Source organism: Polyodon spathula, chromosome 12 (genome assembly GCF_017654505.1).
Source record: "Polyodon spathula isolate WHYD16114869_AA chromosome 12, ASM1765450v1, whole genome shotgun sequence".
In the NCBI taxonomy this organism is placed as follows: Eukaryota; Metazoa; Chordata; class Actinopteri; order Acipenseriformes; family Polyodontidae; genus Polyodon; species Polyodon spathula.
In genome coordinates, this window is record NC_054545.1 from 17,613,715 (window position 1) to 17,634,678 (window position 20,964).

General features: G+C 37.6%; 1 protein-coding gene across 6 annotated transcripts in view; it reads left to right on the forward strand.

The window, feature by feature from the left end:
* The first annotated feature begins 2,724 nt into the window (after positions 1-2,724).
* Positions 2,725-20,964, forward strand: part of LOC121324418 (MAGUK p55 subfamily member 5-like) — a 50,279-nt gene continuing 32,039 nt past the window's right edge. Inside the window, exon 1 of one of the 6 annotated variants that reach the window (XM_041266263.1) lies at positions 2,725-2,920. The gene's annotated coding sequence lies outside the window, so the exon portion shown is untranslated. Of the gene's footprint in view, positions 2,921-2,962; positions 3,058-11,630; positions 11,651-16,798; positions 16,900-17,086; positions 17,108-20,964 lie in introns of those variants that run through there. The other 5 variants (XM_041266262.1, XM_041266264.1, XM_041266268.1 and 2 more) reach the window with 5 other exon arrangements.

A 20,964-nucleotide genomic window follows, 5' to 3' on the forward strand; every position in this document is an offset into this window, starting at 1 on the left:
AACTTTCCTTAAAAAAGTATATCTTAACGTTTTAATTGGGGCCAGTATGTCGAAGTGTGTGGTCTGTATCCTTACACCAATGTGGCAGTGAAACAATGTTTTATACTGGACAACATCAGTAATGGAACTCCACGAGAAAACCATGAAATACAGCTGTGTGCCAAAACCTCAACCTCTACATTTTTAGTTCACTGGTGTGATTTTGTGAATGGCTCAGTATAACACTAGTATTTTCTGAAACATCAAAATCAGCATGCAATACGAAAAAGGCACTTTATGCATTGTTACCAACTTCGGAGACAAAGAGTGCGCAGTCCTCATTCCTGTGGTCCAACAAATAAACTCTACCCTACATACCCAACCTATGGTGACATCATTCTTTAACAAGTCCTTCTTGTGTAAATGTTTTCCAGTATAACTTGGTACCGTCTTGATCCTGCTAATAAAAATACAATTAATCTTGCCATTTTTCTTCATTACAGCTGTGGTATCTCATTGGACCTTCATATACCAATTCATACATTTGACACACACACCCCCTGCTAATAAGATATATCACTACAAGAGACACCCTCTGTATAGCATATCCAAATAAGCAGTGTCCTTATCAGTAACTTCCACAAGCTTGCCTTTACATTGAGAACTTACACAATTCAAATAGAAGGTAAACAAAACACATTTAACACACTTTTCTCTTAACAAAGACGAGCGCTAATTGCTAAAACTTTTAGCGTTCATACACCTGTTCTTAGGTCACAGGTCAAAACGATTGGTGTTGTTGGATTTTTCCCTGAGGAGTTTCCACAACTCTGAAAATATGCAGTCAGAATCTCAAGTGGTTTACGATACAAGCAGTTGCACTTGAAATAGTGGCGAAGCTGGCAGATTGATAAGCACATATAAGCTCCCCTTACAGGCAAACAGACTTCTCTCCTGCCCCCTCTCGCTGTACAGACAGTGCTCTGGAGGAGTGCTCATGTACACTGTAGGGTTCGGGTGCAGAGCTAAGGGGAGTTTGCAGCAAGATGCATACTATATTAACAGGCCATTCTGCAGAGGAATGAATTCTACAATTTTGGCAATTAAGAATAAAAAAAAGTTGATGGAGATGGAAGGAAAACATGTTCCTCCTTGTGATGAACACTCAAGTTGGCTCTAACACACCTCTCCCACGAATCCAGCTCACCAGTGAGTCACAGATACATTTCCAAGCAACCCGACTCTACCTGTTTCTAGTGCTCCACAAATTACACTTAGCAGCTACAGCAATGCTTCAGTTATGTTTTGAAGCATTACATTCCCACTGGCTCTTTTGCATTGTGGTTGAGACACTTGTTTGCGGTGAGCAGGGTCGCCCTTGTGTGCAATAAGTAGCTTTCAATTTCAATAAACAACTGCGCAAGAATGAGGCTGGTGCTTATAATAATATACTTTCAAGACTGGCTGATCTAACTTGTGTCAATGGCAAGCAACCACTGTAGAGCTAAAGAGTAGCAAAGCACGTGTATTGTAAACATCATACAAAGGTAAGGGGATAGATAATACAAGAAAACAACTTTCTCTAAAGTAGTTAAAGCTGGGTGGGCAGAAGTCCACTTCCCTACCGCCAACCCCTTATAAAACTGTTAAGCCTTGTGTCACTCTAGGGGCTGGTAACAGCTATCCTTGATGCAGGATATACCTTTACGTTGGAGACAATATGGACTGCCCATATAAACTCTTTTAATATACAAATGTCCTAAATTTTAGTAACTAATAAGTTATATGAAAAACAACAGTACAGTCTGCGTCGAAACTAAGTGATTTTTTTGTACTGTTGATGTTTATTATTAGTTTGTTGGGCAATATATTATTGACCGACATAAAATACATTATACGTTTATTTTATTACACTGTTGAATTTACCCGGAAAGAAAATGTTTGCTATGACAACATATTTGTAGGCTTTAATCAAAGCCCAAACGAAAGCCAAAGCATTTACGCCACAATATGCAAATGACAGATTTTCAGAAGACTATACGTAGGGCTTGTAGTTTTGGGGTTTTATTTTCCATCTCTCTCCCTCCCTTTAAACCTTAATTAATAGTTGTTAAGCCTTAACTGAATACCAGATTGTTTAAATTACCGACGCACTACTAGAAACTAACGCAGTGGAAACGAATAAACTGAATGCGGCCAGAACAAAATGCAGGTTCAAATAGAATCAGGTGAGATCAATGCACGTCGTTTCTTAACTCAATCAAGATATGAGGTTAAAAAGAAACAACTTCCTTTGGTAATTAGTGTTTGATTAAGAAAGCGAATCGGCTCAAAGTATGTTTAAAGGGACATCACGCGGTCAAAAATAAAACCCGAAAACTAGAAGCCCTAAATATACTGTATTTAAATACGGCATACCGCACACAGAGAGAATATATTGTTATAGGCAAATAGTCTAAATACGTGTGCTTATTTGGCACTTTATTAAAAGCATTGATTAGTTTTCAAAGCCTGTTGTTTAGTGACGTTTATGAAATGTAACTAAATAAATGTCTCATTCGCAGACTGACCAGTACAATAACATCCCCCGCTTCACCTTTGTCCCGAGAATAAAATCCATCACAACGAAGGAATTGTGTAAAGCGGCCTCTGATTTGCCAATCTCCTGTCTTGTATCATTCCCCTAATTATAGAGTTGGCCAATGAGGAGCGGCGTTTCATGGAGTCCGGCGCTGCGGAGTTGCTGGGTGAAGGCTCCACAGAGTGCGTGCTGTGTTATTATAGCGCTGAGCGAGTTAGAGAACAGTATTTGTGCGGGTAGAGAGAGTATTTCTCGCTTTCTTTAGAGTTTGATGTCAGTTTCCTTAGGGGTTAAGATCTAAAAGCCCGATATTGAGTAATTTAAGGATCCGGGGATCACAAATTGACTGAGAGTACTGAGGTAAGTGACGTTTCACGCTGTTTTTACCCCTATCTTGTCAACAGGTTTCAGAGCGGAGCTGGGAGGAAGGAAAGAAGGACTGGAATGCTGTTGGACGCATGGATGAAGCCAGCATTTGCAGGCCAGCCTTGAGTGGTGTGGGTGTTATTGGAGTTATTTCTATTGTTATTAAATTATATTTGTTAGATTCCAGCGAACTTTTTGTAACTTACTTGCTTTCCCGAGGGACTGTGTTGCAATCACATTCTCCAGTTTAGCTTTTTTTTTTACTTCCCCAGTTCATTCTGCGATTCAACCTGTTCCTTGTGGCTAAGGAAGTGTTCGGTGCAGGTGAATGAGGCGGTTTATTCAGGAACACAAGTTTTGAAAACGAGGGCTTCCTCTTGGTGTCGTATAAACATATACAGTACCAGAAATAATAGCAAGGTACTGTGAGTAAAACGTGTGTTGTTTCTTTGAGAGATGACCTGTAGGTTTTGAAGTAACCGGAAAGTGTAGTCATTTATAATTTAATATGTAATTTAACTATTAATAGTATTATTTTAACGTGTAGGTTGAAGGTAGCGCTATTATTTAAGCTTGTTATAAATCTGCTGTAGCTAAATTTTATACGTGTTACTATTTGGTTTTGTTTTTCGCATCATTTTGCAAATGTAGCTAACTTGAGTATACCAGTAGTAGTGTACTTAAGTGTGAAAATATGGTTTGCACAATACTGTGGGGCTGGTTTACATCAGTTAAAGGATATAGGCCATGTTGCAGTTTTGCGAGAGTTGTGATCTGTAAGTAATACAGCAGGACTTGCCTGTGGACATGTGGCTCTGATTATCTGGCTATACTTTGCAATGTCACTGTCTGTTACTTGATCTAACGTTAATTTACCTATATTTTGAAGAATTAGGGGGCACGATTCAAGTAATACTGTTCGGTCAACTTGCGCCTGTCCTGCGTCGTCATTGCAGATTTTATATATATAATCTTTAATATGCTTAATTTATATAATATAATATGCTTAAAGATCGCTAATGTATGTGTTTGCCCTCATTTTATAATGTATGTATTTGACTTCCTAGCGCCTATTGTCGAGATTGATTGAATTCATTTTTATTAGCAGAAGTTCGTCTTGCCGTTTTTGGGGCACATCACATTTAACATTTCATTTATCTGTTTTTAGCTGAATGCAGATGTGTATCTCTTGTGCTGTGCATTGTGTTGACCTGGGAACACATTTTTGAATTGGAAATATTACACTGTGCTGGTGCCTCACCAGTCAAACTAGTGCATGCCATACTGATTGTTGCCATTGGCTATAAGCTTGAGACCTCAGGCCATGGAGCTTCTTACTTTGATTTAATTTATTTAAAAAAAAAAAAAACTCTAAATGAAGGTTAACCAGAGAGATTAACATGTGATAAGTAAGGCGCCGTAGTCTTTAACCTGATTGAAAGACTAAGGCAAAACATGCATGAGTTCAAACTTCATTTGACCATCTAAAGCAGTTGATTCAGTAAAACTGTTGGTTTTGTATCTGGGTGGATATCAAAGGGCAGTGCATTTTTTTTTCTTGCAGTATACGTCTGATAGAATTAACCAGTGATTCAGTTGTCTCATGTTACTACTTTTAAACAGCAGTCTGCTTTTCTGGCCTAATGAACAACTTCCCCCCGCTAGCTCTGTACCGATTTAGTTAAAGGGTTTATGATCTCAACAGTTTCCAATCCACTTAAATCATTGAAATAGTGGTGTTGCATACTTTTCATATTTTATAAGGAAATACACAAAAGGTGTTCACCTGCACGGTTAGAAGTGTTCATTTTACAGCATCACCTGTCTAGACAAGAGAATATACCGGTGCTATAAAATGTTTAGACTTTTTCACTGTATTTTGTTAAACTATATATTAATGTTACGTGCATCGATAAATTGTGACTGTAGGAAAACACAAGCAGCATGAATCTAGAGAGAAAGAATGTCAGTATTTAGATTTACTGCTGTTTAGATGATCAGCATTGCCCCCATGTGACCTGCAGTGAATGCAGCAGTTTATAGCATTGTATCTGCATACCCTAAAAAAAAGGAAGCAGGAAAAAACGCTGAGCACAGGAACAGTATGGAAAGAGTATGGACTTTTTTGTATTAGATAGCGCTTAAAATAAGTACTACTTTAAAAACAAAGTTTCACCACTGTGCGTGTATCTAATGGTTACTAATCTAATCCGTGGCTGGCAACCTATGGCAGGGGGTATGGCTGGTGCTTGCTGTGATTTTCTTCAGGAATTCGACTGCGCTTACACCTGACGCCCTTTAATAGAAAGTAAACACTGGGCTTCTTTTCTGCATGCTGACTAAGAGGGTTTTTTTTTTTTTTTAATATACAGCCATTTATGATGATCAGGTGACTTCCAACAGCAAGGACCTGAGTCTGCAGAAACTAGCTGCTATTAGGAAGAAGCAGACTTTCTTACTGCTTAAAAAAAAAAAGTTTGTTATAGGGATGCAATATGAAGATATCAGCGCTGGCGTTTCTGTAAATTATCAGTATTAAACAAACACTGTTTCGATGCTCTTTAGTCTGTTTACTGTTGTGCATCCTTGTTACAGCAGAACTTGTAAATGATATTCACGAGTCAGTAACAGGAGCTTGCTTATTTAGTTGACAGTGAGACAGTGGCAATGCTTGACAGCTGGAAGTGTGTTATGGAATGTAAACAAACTGGACTACCAACAGGTTAATAAAGTAGTCCTCAGACTGCAGAAACACAGGAATAAAATGTATTGTATAAAATTGCACGTGATGGTGAGAGAACTTGTGAGTCTGCACATCATTCAGTAAATCGTGACGTACTGCATCACATCACAGGTTGGATTAGGTTACCTTGCTGTATTAGCAGTAAGGATTTTGATTACAGGAGTTAACAACCCAAATTAGCAAAGCTCAAGAGGAGATGAGACTGTATTTACCAGTCATTGGCAGCTTAAATGCACAAAGAACATTGAGTCTTTGTGAATCAGGAAGCAGCAATTGTTCAGTAAAAATATATAACTATATATAAAAGAGAACTATATAGAGCAATGTACTTTACAGAAACTTTTAGCCTTGGTAACTGAGGTAGTGTAGTTCAGAAAATAAATGTTAATGCTGCAGTTAACTGTAGATACCCAGAAAGGTTTGTTACAAGAAAAAAATAAGTAAAACTTGAGGTGCTATAGCAGGATAGTCAAGAATGCGAGTCAGAAAAAGCTGCAGCTTAAGTGCAAAGACAAATAAACAGGACACAAAAGCCAAAACAAATAGTCAAACACAAAATTTACAAGAGCCAGGCTGAGCTACGCCTTCACTGGCTTTCCTTCCAAACACCACTCTCAAACAAAGGATTTCTCCTTGCTTTTATACATGTGACCACACCCCAGTTAGCTTCAATGATATAATTGGGGAATGGCCACACCTGTGGTGATTCCTACGCACACCATGTACAGCAGCAGTAATATAAATGTTAAATTGTGTGTATCTGCAAACCTCGTGAAAGGATAGTTAGGTCACACCGGCTGAGAAGTCATGCCACTTTTTTTTTTTTGTGACTAATACATTATAATGAAATATAATAAGCATGAAATCTAAAATGGCAGTTTTGTTCTTACCTTGGATGTTCTAGCTTTGGCAGTTTTTTTAATTGCATGTTATTGCTAAGGCGAAGTGTTGAACAGTGTTGTCTGCCCGTTGTCAGACCAAGAGCAATCTGACTCCTCTTCAGCAGGTCATACAGAGGCTTCGTGATGGTGAAATGCCTTCAGCCACACCTGGGATGCATGCTGAGTGTGCTCTGTACTGCTCACCTGTATAATGTACAGTGGTTAAGTTCACTACATCAGGGGGTGTGGTCGCTAAGTACTAGGCTTGAGCACTGTTAGGTAAAGAAATAAGAGATGATGCAACAAACTGTTTTATTATTTCAATGAGTCGGTACAAGAAATCGTTCGAGCACTTTTCCAAACCATGATCAAAATAATGTTATGAATTATTTTGTTTACTGTAAGGCTTAGTAAGGGAAATGTTGAAATGCGCACTCTTATCCAGGTTTTTTTTTTTTTTTTTTTTTTTAAGGCAGGTTGTAAGTCAAGTGGTTCAGAATTATGGAAGCAAGTCCAAGAGTTCCAGACTTATGCAGAGGAGATACAACTACATGTTGCCAGAAAATGTAGAATAAAATCTGTTACTTCAACAATGTTGATTTTACTTTAACGAAACACATTACTAAACACTACTACATTCTACAATAAACCCAGATATATTTATATTTGCAAGCCCTCAAACACCATTCTACCTAACATTGAAACTGCTTGCCATAAAAAAAACTCACTTGATCTAATTACTACCACTAGAAGAAAAAAACAATAAATACCTTTTTTAATCAAATGAAAGCTTTTATTAATTTCTCAAACATAGTTGAAGTTATGATGCAGCATGTCAAGCTGCAGATTATCTACCTGTTAGTTTTTACTGATTTCTACTAGAACAGAAATATAAACGTTCTCTCTCTCTCTCTGTGTTCTACTTTAATGTTTTATCATATCGTTTGAGACATACTGACTTGTCTTATCAGGTTTCTTTTGTTTAGCTTCAGTTATTTGAACCATGCTGCATTTACAGCTAAAATATGCATGGCTTTCAGTCATTTCATTGTATTGTTAATGGAGACAAGCAAAGTGTATACGTGTTAATTATAACTCTCATATCTGTACATATATGCAATACCCACCTTGAGACTTTCCCTGAAGACACTGGCTTCACCGCCATTTTTTCCAAGCCTTTCGCTGGCAAGATAGCCAGTCACATGACTTGTCATTAGTTGACTAGACCTATGAGGTTGTGTTGCTTCAACAAAATCAACTCGCCTTTGATAAAGTTGATTACAACAAAGTTTCTCCCTTTCTACAGTTTTCTGGCAACATGTCAACTTGTGTCCCATTGGCTTTACGGTAAAAATGATGCACAGAAGCTGGACAATATTGATTTGTCTGGTTTTCCCCCCTGTGATTTCCAGCTGGATATTTGCCCTCAAACTAACAAGACCTGGAAGGTGTAATTAATCTAGACTACAGTGACAAGAAGCCATACTTGGTTACAGTAATGCTGACAGTGTGAAACTGAATACTGTAGTTGCACTTTTTCATCTTGATGCTTGTAGTAAAACTGAAGCATAGTTAAAAATCACTGTGTCTAGTTCAAGTACTCCTCCTACTGCCATTACTCAATTCTGTTCATTCTGTCTGTGTTACACGATTAGTTTAGTGGGCCACCACATAGTAATTGTATAAAAAGGCACAGGCTGGACGTATTCACTTATGGTGTCAAAAGACTCTTACTACCATGAAACATATGTTACTGGCTCCCTTTCTGTGCAAAACATGCTTGCATTTCTCAGGATATCCTTCCAATGCATATCAATGGAATTAAAATTTAAACTGCTGGTCACTAATTCCTTGTTCTATAGCCAGGTCACATGGTCTATTGGTGGTAAACCATTGTAGTAAATTCAGCACAAGAAGTTACTAGGTACCAGGAAGCAAATAGTTAATATTTAATATCTTCTTGCAGAACCTAAACAAAATGTCTGGCCACACATTTGACCAGCTGGCTAGCTGTTGAGTACCAGGGCTATTGTAATTGTATGGGCTGGCTTGTCTAATGTTGATTGTATTTCACAGTATTCAACATGGAATATGACAGTCGTGCTGATGCCCTAACTGTCTTGATGGGAACAAAGCCAAAGTCTCAGATTTCAATCACTGTGAATAGTGTTATGCATGGTTGCCAAAATATTGACATTTTCCACTAAATATTGCATGGCACTTTTTTTCTCCTGGCATAGTAAATCCTCTGTGATGGGTTTTTTTTTTTTTTTTTTTTTTTTAAAGTGCCAAATTACTTTATCTATTTTTTCTTCCCAATTTATAATGTACATTTTAAGCTCCCTCATTCCCCCACCACAGCTCAGGAGAACTGAAGGCCAGTAGTCATCCTCTGATCCCACAATTAAGGTAATTGCCTTTTTACATCCAGCATATTCAGCACGTAGTGTTCTTTGTTTAACACAACCATGTGGTGCATTTCTTGGTGAGGACCTCTGTTGTGCTGGGTGGACAGGAGCCCTGTGCAGCTCTGTGATCTCCTCTGATGAGATGTGCTGGAGCTGGTTCCACACTTCAAGGCTGCAGTATCTTGCATCCATTCTGAGTTTTATACTAAATGTATGATCATTGACCTACCTAATGTGCCATTCTGTTCTATATAGCCTGCCTGCCTTGTTTCTCAGTACATTACAATAAAGCTGGCGTTATCAACAAGAGTGTCTTGATTTTGAGGGATGGGCAGTGAGGGAGAGACAAACTGGCTTTGTTCTTGTGATTAACAACTGGTGGACAGATTTGAGCGTCCTGTAATCAGATGTCATCTGCTGATACATTTTGCCCCACAAAGAACTGAGTAATTAAACTGAAAGATTTATACAGCTACCCCCCCCCCCCCCCCCCCCATCTAATCTATCCCAATTCAGTTAACCTGCTGTTTTATGGTCTGTTGGTAATAGAACCATTCCTTGTGTAGTTTTCAAAGAAGCAGGTGTTGCAACTTTTAAAATGAATTTATTTTTAAGTAACTGGTACCATACTATGCCAAATAAAGCTATCAGTTTGCATTCCTTTCTGTTGTACTGTAGTTTCACTTTTTGTCACCACAGCATTTGTTGGGGTCAAAGCACGTCACTGGAAGTACAAGTAAAACTGACTACCTAAAAATAAAGATCCCTGTTTTTAAACTGTCGGTCAATCGACAAGACTAGACCAATCTGGTTTTGGTCAATGTTTTACCGTGATATTATTTATTTCTTTGTTTATTCAACTGGGTTGTCCATTTGATATTGTTCCTATAGTTTATGGGTTGTTAGTTAAAAAACTAAAAGCTGGGTCGGGTTAACCCACCCCATGGGACAGTGTTTTAGCTGGTACATGGATAAGTTCCAACAAAAACATGACAGCAAGCAACTGGGACTAGAACTGCATGTGAAACACCAGGATGCTCAACACCTGGTCCGTGGGAATCGTTCCTCTGTAGGATTTATCAGAAAACAGCTAACCAATTAAAACCTAGGCTATGTACCGGTAGGTTTAACAATTGTTTCAATTAAAGAGGTAGTGACTTTTGAATGTATTTTCTTACACTTCCCTTACTAGTGCATGGTTTTTGCAATCATTGTGAACAGTTGCTCCAACCCCGAGTTGTTGTTTTTCTCTGCTAGCCTGCCTCTCTGTAGCGCTGGCACAATTAAAAGATCTCAACAACGTAAAATCCTAACAAAGTAAAAAATAAATGAAAACATTATTTGAAGTTACTTACTCTAAGGAATTCACGATTGGAACAAAGTGCCTGGAAGGCACATATACAGAGAACAAATGGAAAATAATCCAAATGTAATTGTTTTGTTTCATTTCTTTCCCCAGAGTTAGCATTTTCCAGTGCTTCGCTTTTCACAGTGAGAAATTAATAAAATGATAGGAAGCAGTTGAGGTGGTACGGTACTTCTTTTTATCACAGTTCTATTAAAATAAGTGTTAATCACTGTTTTTAAAATGATGATTTTATTATAATGTTATTACTGGATCCCCTTTTATTTTGGTAAGAATCATTTGGTTCTTCGTCTGACTTTTCTTAAGCTTTGTATAGGCCTACGCTTTCGTTTTACATTTACACCAAATGTAAACGATTCCAAAAACTTAAATGATAGAGGAAATATGTATTCATACCAGCTGTTGTATCAGTCAAATAGGTGTTTTTGCCTGTCATCATTACAATCTATTTCATGCAATGAAATTAATACACAATTTTTTCTCCCCTGATTAACATAATGGTTCTGTGGGGATAAATACAAGAAGGCTTTGCTAACTACCGTGTCCTCTGCAGAGACTTGGGCTGACTTGGTTGTGAGATATGTTGGTGTCTGAGAGGCGCTATATAAAATGGCTAATTGGGAAGTCCACGTTCAGCCACTACCCAGCTAACTGTGCCATAGGATTGCTGTGCAGTTAGAAAGTGACTGTATTAAGCTAAATACCTTTTGCCCTAAGTTCTGAAGGTTTTAATTGAACCCAGTTGGAAAATGGTATGCAGGCTGAAATGTTTGACACTGCAGGGTGGTTATACATCCTAAAGTAAGACCCTGAGAGTAAGGCTATGAAATGAATGAATTACAGCTGTGGAGGTAAACAAACCCACACTTGTATACAGAATTCATAATGCTGGTTTGTCTTAATTTGATCATTTTATTCAGGACTCTTGGTACAGAGCTAGTTTGAATTGAGTAAGAATTAAAGTACATTAGGGTGAGATTAAAATGCTGCATATAACTTTTTTTAAAGTTCATCTCAGGAATTTCTTTAAGCTCTCCCCCACCCATTGCTTTCAGGTCCACTTTACGAGCTGCAGATCTGTGGTGCTTGTTGTTCTAAGATAAAGAATCTAGCCGTTCTTGGTAACACTCTGTGCCTTGCACACACCCAAGTGTTTAGGTGGAATTCCAAGGAAGGTCTGCAGTGTGCAGGAATGCTCTGTGTGGTGTCCGCTGATAGTGTCCAGATCTGTTTCACTCTGACAATGCTTTCACTTCACCAAACCAGCCACCTAAATGAGCACCCAGTGCAAAGGAAGTTAGTGATGGGTGTTACACCCAGGTGAAGGTAGGTAAAGAAATGTAGGAGTGGTGCAAAACAAGTGCAATTTTTGTAACCTTTGTGCAATATGGATGCAGAACAGATAGTAGGTTACAGGTGGAAATGGCAGCAGGCAGCCCAGCTTGATTTTGCAGTGAAAGCCTGTTTCACAGACTTCTGCATTCTGTATGACTCCTAATATTTTTCATAGCTTTTTGAGAATTTATGCAAACCTCTGTTTTCAGGCGGTACTCTATACAATGTTTAACTATATTCTGAATTGGGCTTGGACACAGTAAATGGGACTGATATCTGCTTGCTCTCACTATACAGGCCAAAACTGGACTTTAAATACACTAATGAATAAAGGAGACATTTGTGCCTGCAAACGACATTTACTATTGGAACGCTTCTTTACAGATCTACATTCAGGTTTAAATAGTGGATACTGGATAATGGAACTCTTCTTACCGCTACCTAAATCGGTGATGTGACGAATCTGGACCAGTTCTTGACACTGTCTCCCATCTTTGTTTTTCAGATGTTGGTACTGAACGTATTTGCCAGGGTTTTTTGCTGAATTGTATTGGTTTGAAGTCGTCTTCCTAATAGATAATATATACACCAGATTAAAATCTGTTTCTGTTCAAACAAGGCTTGACTGATGTTCAATCCTGGGCCATCTGCTTCTGTACAGTACAGTAGTAAGGTTTCCTTTACAGTACTTACTCAGTTACACTGAATAAAATAGTTATTTGTTACTGTGAGTTGTAAAGTGTGTGGAAACCTGCTGTCTTCTGTAGTGTAACACAATACTGGTTATTGCTTTGCCTAACAGGTCCTGATGCAAGGCAGAGCGAGCGTGCAGAACACCTGCGGACACACTAAATAATAAATAAATTATATTGACTGAATAATTCCACAGAATCTGTTCAAAACAGTGGATTGCGTGTCACGAATGCTTTCTACTGATGTATTCAAAAAGAATATTCTTTATTGGATTAATGGCTTGTGTTTAGGGAATAGGATTGCCTACATCATATGAATACACCCCATGGCAAAGTGAACCACGTTTTGTACTAATTCTATAATGGCCTTGTGAATTGTTTTATTATTTTACAGTTTAAGATGGATTTTAAGCAGAACAGATGCCTTTCTCAATGACTGCATTAAAATGTTTGATTTGGGGACAGATGCCTCGGCTGCTTTATGATTTCTTTTACACTCATCAAATGTACAATGTGGAGGAAGTTTAAGACCGTGATCATCCTTTTCTTTGTTTAAATGTCCTTAATTTACACGCTGTGTATGCACCTTTTAAAAATGGTCCTGGTTTGTCAGCTGTTTACTTTTAACAAGCCTACATGTTAAACAATTAAGCTATCTTTTTTTTTGTATGTTTTATGTATGTGTGTTTTAGTACGAAGTCTTAATGTATTGGCGAAAGTAATAGAATTTGACATCTGGTAGCCAACATGTTGTTGCTAATTGTGCTGTTTGTTCGGTTTGCATGGTGTTTATAAAGTTTATTCAATGTTTGCTGTTGTATAATTGCTGAAATCAAGTTGCTCAATGTCAGTATCCATTTGTTTTTTTACAACTTGTCATTAAAACCAAAGAGGAGCTGCTATTAATTTGCTATTGCTACTTTTTTTGTATCATGTAGCACATTGACAGCGTTCCTAGGATGTGTACAAAAACAGATCTACTTTCACATTGCAGAAAAAGGTAAATTACACAAGCAAATTCATCTGTTTTTTTCAGGCAGATTGTTTTGTAACTGATTAAACAATAATATATTTGGGCTGGCTTTACAGTGGATTAAGGCACGTGTATTGACCAAGGGGTGGTGTCAAACAGTGACATCACTATATAGTAGTTTTTTTTGTTTTTTTTTACCTGGCCCATATTGTTTTTTTTTATTTAAGACCAATTTTTAAAAGCTAGGAGCCAGATGCCCATAAGGATTTTGGCCAACTTTGAGCCCTGCCATAATGAAGGATCTTTAAATTGTGCTGAAACATTTAAAACTGCTCCATCATAAGTGAAAAAGCAAGAAAACAAGGGGTTCGTAATGAAGCATAAATGTATCCCACACCAGCAGCACGGTTAAGCAACACTGGGAGGGAACAGGGAACTTTAAACACCTTGGAGCCTACTTTTGTACTCATTTGACTCCTCTCTTATTTTGTATTTAAAGTGAAATACATAAAGTATATTTCAAAAAATCTTCTGAATTTAAGGGAGATATCATTTTGTATTTGATTTGGTAGCTAGTTCATCAGTTTAACAACCAGTAAGATTTTATATATGAAGCATGCATTGACTGAGTTTCTGTAATAAATTATTCCCCAGCAGTAGGGCCAGGGATTTGCAGGTTGTAGCCAAGTAGTTTTATCATATTATTTTTATGATTTTACAAATTGATTAGTGTTTAGTTGGAATGTTTCAAATGAGTTGTGATTTGTTCAAAGAGTTGGAAATTTACAATTGGTGGCTAAATGACTGCTGTGTGCCAAAGACCCCTGAAAACATGCACATTATAGCATACATGTGTTCATTTATTCTGCTGTGTGCCGATTTTATAGGATTTGCATGAGGCAGGCTATTGTACAATATTGGTTTCTTCTCAGAAATGTTGTATAAAAGGAAATACACAAACACACTTCCTTCTGCGGTGTGATAGCAACACACATGCTCATCGATCTCAGGCACGGCCCCTCCCTGTGTAGCCTGATTCCTCCTCATGTGATCATATCCAGCACCTCCTCTTGGATCTGCTGGCTCATTTGAGGAGAGTCTTGAACTAAAAGTGATTTTGCGTGTGTGTGTGTATGTATGTGTATGTGTGTATATATATATATATATATATATATATATATATATATATATATATATATATATATATATATATATATATATATATATATAAACTACACAACTGCATCTGAAAAATGCAGCATAAAGTACAATAAAGGCATAAAAGCCACGAGCAAGATCAGTTTCACTGCTCTGTGGAACAGGTTTTCCATGGCCGCAAAAGTAAAATTACTTCCATTTATGTCTTGTGTAGTTTTTTTCGCTGGTTTTCACAAATTGCCTGCCTGGGTCAATTCATGAGCCAGAAACTCCCCTTGCCAGACTGCAGCTGAGATCTCCAATGTAGCACCTATTAAATAACTTTTTTTGCTGTGATTTGAATCTTCCAATTCTAATTCTTCTTCCAGATTTGCTAGATGTACAAGCATTGTTTTAAATTATTTGCAGCACTTGCACACTGTTAGTGATACACACTTTCATATAATTTGGTTATTATATACAGAACTTCATTGTATTTGAAAAGCTGTTCGGTGCTGTTTGCATCTCTCGTTATTTAAAGTGTCTGCCCCATTGGTTTTGTGCCTAATAGAAAGTCTGCTTTTCCACCTTAAGCATGCAGTAGTGCCCTCCCTGCATCCGACTGAACGGTATTGCACATGGTGTGTGATTGGGACACTGTTGGTGGCTAGTCAAGTGACTACAGTTTCTGTTATGCAATAGTAATGATACTCCAGGGTGGAGCTCTAGCAGGTGTGTTTGACACTTAAAGCAGGTGTTTCCTCAGTGTTCCAATGCTGTAGCTGACCTGACAATAGAGTGAGACTGATCAGTGTGTCAGCTAGTAACCCCAGGATGTGTAAGCAAAATATAAACAGCAATCACACCTTTGTCTTTTGCCAACTAATGTAATCATTTGTCTCCTTTTTTAGATCTTAGAAAACAAAAAGTTGATAGAAACAAGTATGCATCTCCTGTTATTTTGTAATACTGTATAGTTTAGTGCCCCATCTATCGATCACCTTTTCTCCTCTCCGCTTCATATACTTTATTTTTTTGGTTTAAAGAACATGGAAAGTGATGCTTCTTCAGCTGGGGGGGGGTAACACATGTGTTACTGATTCTTCATTGTTAATTGTACAGTATAAAAATTGTATTTGTTACAAATGTACAGCTACACATCTAGCCCTTGTGTGTTTACTGCATGTAAAACAAATCCATGTTAGTTTAAACGCCAGTCCTGATTATATCCCATCTCTCTGTCAGCTGTACAGTAGATACTCAGCAGTGTGTTTTTGTATTTTATTTTTTTTAATTTTGTTCTTAAGGAACCAATTAATGTGTGTTTTTCTGAAATGAATGGCTCTAAATGAGAAATTGAGTCTGTGCCAAAGAAATACTGACTCATTGGACTTTGAAATTTAAGAAGCCAAAATTATCTTGTGGTTTTATTTATTTATTTTTATTTATTGAAAATTCATTTCAAACAGACTAAACTGTCATCCAATTCAACTTTTAAAGAGAGGGAAAAAAAAAAATTAGACACAGAAAATGCAAGACCAGTTTTGTTTTGCTGCGCATTTTGAAAATGCTATTTTTCTACTTTTTTCCTGGTATCGGCCAGTTCAGTCTTTTGCAGCCAGAAAACAGTTATTCTAAACCAATAAATACATCTGGTTTAAGTACAAATAATCAGTTTCAGACGGATGTAACCCAGAGTCATGCCCAACCACAAGACAACGCAGGACTTTGGTTTGACAGACCTTTCCCCATCCATGTTAATTAGAAAGTGTACTGTAGCTCGAAACCCAGGGCAGCTCGGCTAACTTCTGTAGTGTTGTGGCTTTACCTTTCTCTCTTGGTGAGAGTTTTGTTTTGTACAGAAACCTTACCAAATTGCTTTACTCTTTATACCATAAGTCAAAAACTTTACTTTGGACTATACTGTTTACAGTACTACTTCTGTCTTCCACAGCAATATAAAATGGGAGTGGTAAACAGTAGACCAAGCCAGCCCAAGTGCAGTGCTGCTGCAAGGATTGTACGTTTAGTTGTAAAACGTAAAGGAATGACTAGAACATTGTTGTATGCCAAAACAGAATTTGGTCATTTCAGTAATGTTAATTTTTTATAGTGCTGTACAATAAATAATACAATAAAGTTTCCTTTTTAAAGAAAATGTTCCAGGAACTAGCTTAATTAGGCTGTGACTTTGGTTTAATTTCTTTTCTAGTAAGGGTGCAATTCCTAAATGTTTGTAAGTTAGGTTCTGTACAACTTAAGAGATGCACTGTAGTAGTTGTAGTTACAAATACATTCCTGTCTCTTTGTTTTAATTTTAGTAACACAGCCTGTCTGTAAGTGTGCCTGCCTCACTCGGTCCTGGTGTGGTTACTGTTTCAAACCCAGCACGTTGCCACAGTGTACTATCGAGCTACATTCCAGAAATAGACGTCCAGGTACGACCACATTGCAATGTGGTGAAATAGCTCATTTCTGCTTGGAAAAGACCTAAAAGGCCAGATTTCTCTGAACTGTCGGGACACACATGGTGTTCAGCAAAGGCTTAACTGTCTGTAGAGCCAGCTGTACTGTGATAGTTTGTCCAGACAGCAGGAGAGAGTGTAAAATATTGGCTCTTTCAGAGCAGTAATGATCCGGCACCTGGTAAGATGAGTGTTATTTATTTATTTATTTATTTATTTTTAATAGAAATTGCTGTTTTCTAAGTGGTGTGTTTTTTTTTTTTTTTTTTTTACAAAAGCTGTAGAAAATTGCTTGGTGTTTTTTGGTCGTGTGGAAATAGTTTAAGTAGCCCAGCTTTCTTGAAAGTGAACTGCAGCTTTTTGATTTCTTGTTGGGAAGAACTGACATTCGGTTCTTAAGAGCCAATTATTTTGCTTGAAATCCAACTTCTCATGTCACCTTTTGGTGCGCTTGATTTCTATGTGTCTGCTGCTTTCAGAAAAACTTAAAGCACTAGTTATATACCATGTTAGACTGTGTGTTTTATTTTATTGTAGTGTTGTGTTTTTTTTTTTTTTTAAATATAAAAAATCAACCTGGAGCCAAAGAGTATTGGTGCATTGTGGACCCCTGCTGCTGGCTGATTTACCAGCCTTGGGACTGCCCTTCACGTGTAAACACAAGAATCTGTAGTACAATAGTTCTGGGGAACTGTGCAAGTTCGTGTTTAAAACTAGCATGATGGCTGAAGTAACCTGAACAAGTTATTGTAGTAGGGAACTTGCTTACCTGCCATGTTTGTTCTGTCTCCTTTTTAAAAGGTTTAGATTTAATCTTTGCAATGCCTTTGATGCAATGTCTTGTCATTTTACTGTCTGGTGTAAGTGTGTGGAAGCAAAGTGCATGTTTAGGAGACAGAAGGCAAACGGAATCTATGCAACTCTTGAATCCCAGCTCATAAACAGATGTGAACCCCCTTGTAAAGCTGGGTCACACAGAGTTAACTGTACTGTCAACAAGCCTCCACAGTATGGTGAGCAGATGAAATAGCAGGCAAGCTGGAGAATTGGAAATCATGCAATAAGTTTGCAGAAAGTAGAACCCCAATCTCTTTATTGTACTGGAAAATAATGGATAATCTTGTTATCAGTCCAGTCATCTAAATATCTTAAGAGAATGAACACCACTGCTACAGTACCAAGATAAAGAAGTTCCACGTAGTTTAACCTGGTTGGAGAAAATTCCTAATTCAATTTCCCCTCGTTGGAAAGAGCAGTAGCAGTAGTTAAGGGGTGTGTGAGAGAGAGAAAAGTTGCAATCTAAGTTAAAACATGACCACAGATAATCATGGCTGTCATGATTACTGTGATTTTTATTTTTTGGTTAACTGATTGATTAACTAATTACAGATGATAACTATCCTTATCTCTCCAATAATTGCTACAATGTCCTCTTGGTGTGTACATAAATGTTAAAGATAGGCCCTATCTACTGTATATCAGATACCAAAAATGTTATAAGATTTTAAACAGCTCAACACTGTAGTGTGAGTGCTGAGATTTGTTGTTAATGTTTCTGGTTCTGGAAATTACACATTTTGGGGTTTAAACCCCTCCCATAAAACACTGAACTTCAAGTTTGTGTAATACAAGCTGCACTCCTCTCACGTTCGTATGCCACTTTTTACTGAGGCCCGGCACACAGAATTGCAGTTTAGTGCTTGATGCACACTTTTAGTAATACAAAAATTAAACAAGACAAAATAATCGCCTAGCTCTTACTCGAGTACTAACTAAAACATACAGGACACCCTTCCTAGTATGGGAGAGATACGCCGTTTACCCGTATGAAACAAACACAGGTTTACAGAAATTAAAACAGCACAGTACCTACAACGTGACTGCTCAGACACGAGTACTCCTTCCCATGCCCTTCTACTCGGCAGCCTTCAGCACACAGACTGCTTCCTTTTTATATTAAGCAGCTGGCTTTAATTTTCCATTTTTGCCATCTGAAAAACAATTACAATTATAAAGCAATTAAGGGAGGATTTTTAACCCATTCCCTGCTACGCTACACTTGTTACAAAATATTCAACCAACAGTGGCACATTAAGGATATTAAAAAAATAAAAAAAGTAGGTAAAAATGTGTTGTGTTGATTTTAGTCAGTGTGAAATGTTAAGGTCCTGAGAATATATGTTGTGACCTCGACATAGCACATTTTCATTTTTTTTTTTTCCACTGTCCCTAATGAGCACCCTTATCAACCTGAATTTTTACCCCCCACTAAAATAACTAACCAAAAAGTTTACACAGGCACTCGTGTTGTGACAGGCGACTTGCCTTGGCTGGAAAAAAAATCGCACGTATGATAGTCCTGTTACACAGCTAATTAAAATGTAGAATACACAATAGCTTTTCAGAATACTTATTTCAGTAAAGGTAAACTAATCATGCACACCAGTTGTATCCAGTTATGTTGTCTTCTGCCATTGTTTACTGAAGGCGCACAAGGAAACCTGTTCCTCATTGGTCAGTTCTCCAGCTGCTGCGCAACAATCTCAAAAAGACACCGATCCTGTTTTTTTGGGGGTTTTTTTCACTTAAATGTCACCCCTCGCATTGCAGGCAGTGTGAATGGCTCGTATCTAAAATACATGCTTTATTTTTGTCATGGTGCTGTGTATCGTACAACACATTCACTGTTCTATCACATCCGGTGTATAGAGACCTTAACTATTAACCCAGTATAGTTTAATTTACTGGAGCAGACTGGGCTCATGTGGACTCTTGGTCACTGCTGTCCCATGTTAGCACAGAAGAATCAAGGGAGTGAGGAGCCTGAGTTGACATCATACAGTAAACTCAGAGTTTTGTGCCAAATTCGATTAGCTTAATAGACCTGGACAGAAGTCAGCTAAGTTCCTGCAAGGCACTACAGTAATCTAGATAGCTGTCCGGAGATTGGCACTTCTTGCCATACTGTTTGCTAGAGGCATTGTCTCCAGCATTAGCATGCATAGTTGGAAACACTGTACATTGAAAGGGGAAAAGATCTTTCAGATTAAACACAGCAAATTATATTTGTAGACAAACAATGTTTACAGTTTAACATCTACTGCTAAATCCTGATAATCCATGTTTCTGCATAGCCATCACTTTAATTAAAGATCATAAGTATGAAAAAGGGGCTGACTGACTGACATGACTTAACTTTAGGGCATGTATCAGACCAAATATCTACTTAAATTATACAGTATTATGAATTTCTAAAAATCTGTTCTGCAGATTACTAAATCAAATAATGGTTTCATTATATGAATAAGTATACCCTACATTGGCCTAGTTTTGAATGTGAAACAAGTTAAATTCACTTGAAAATGATTGTATTTTTAGAAATGTCATTTACTGATCCTACTTTAAAATATGTAAAGTTATCAGTGGTAGCCACAAACCCCAGGAACAAGAATCTGAAAGATTTTTTTTCTTTTGTTTTACACATTGGTAGGTGCACGTTTTTACCTTTTTGATTGGCAGGGTTTTAGCTTATTTGAGTTAGTGTATCCTTAAAGCATACGGTGTTATACCTATGAAAAGCAGAGTGTCTGTAGAGCCTGAACCTGAGAAGGGGTCACACTCTGACGTTAAGTAAAATCTAAATGTACCCAAGTGGAAAGCAAAAACAAAAGTAGAAAAAACACACACTTTTTTTTTTTTAATTGCTTTAAAAATATTTAATTCATAACAAATATCATCAATATAATTATGTACTACATGTGCTAGAGTATGAATAATGTCTGAGCAACAGCAAACATAAAACTACCATAAACATTGAGCAAGGTGATTTTCTGGACATTTTTGCGGGGCTCTTAAAAGGGGGGGAGCGACTAATACGCCAGTGTGACGTATGCATCGGTGTGTCCATTAAACTACTGTACCAGTGTCACAATGAGGTGACTGCATGGCGGGCCTGCAAAGAGAAGAGAAGCTGACGGCATACGTTACAATTAATAAATAACTTGTGCACAACGAACCCAAGAGCCAAAGACTTGGTTA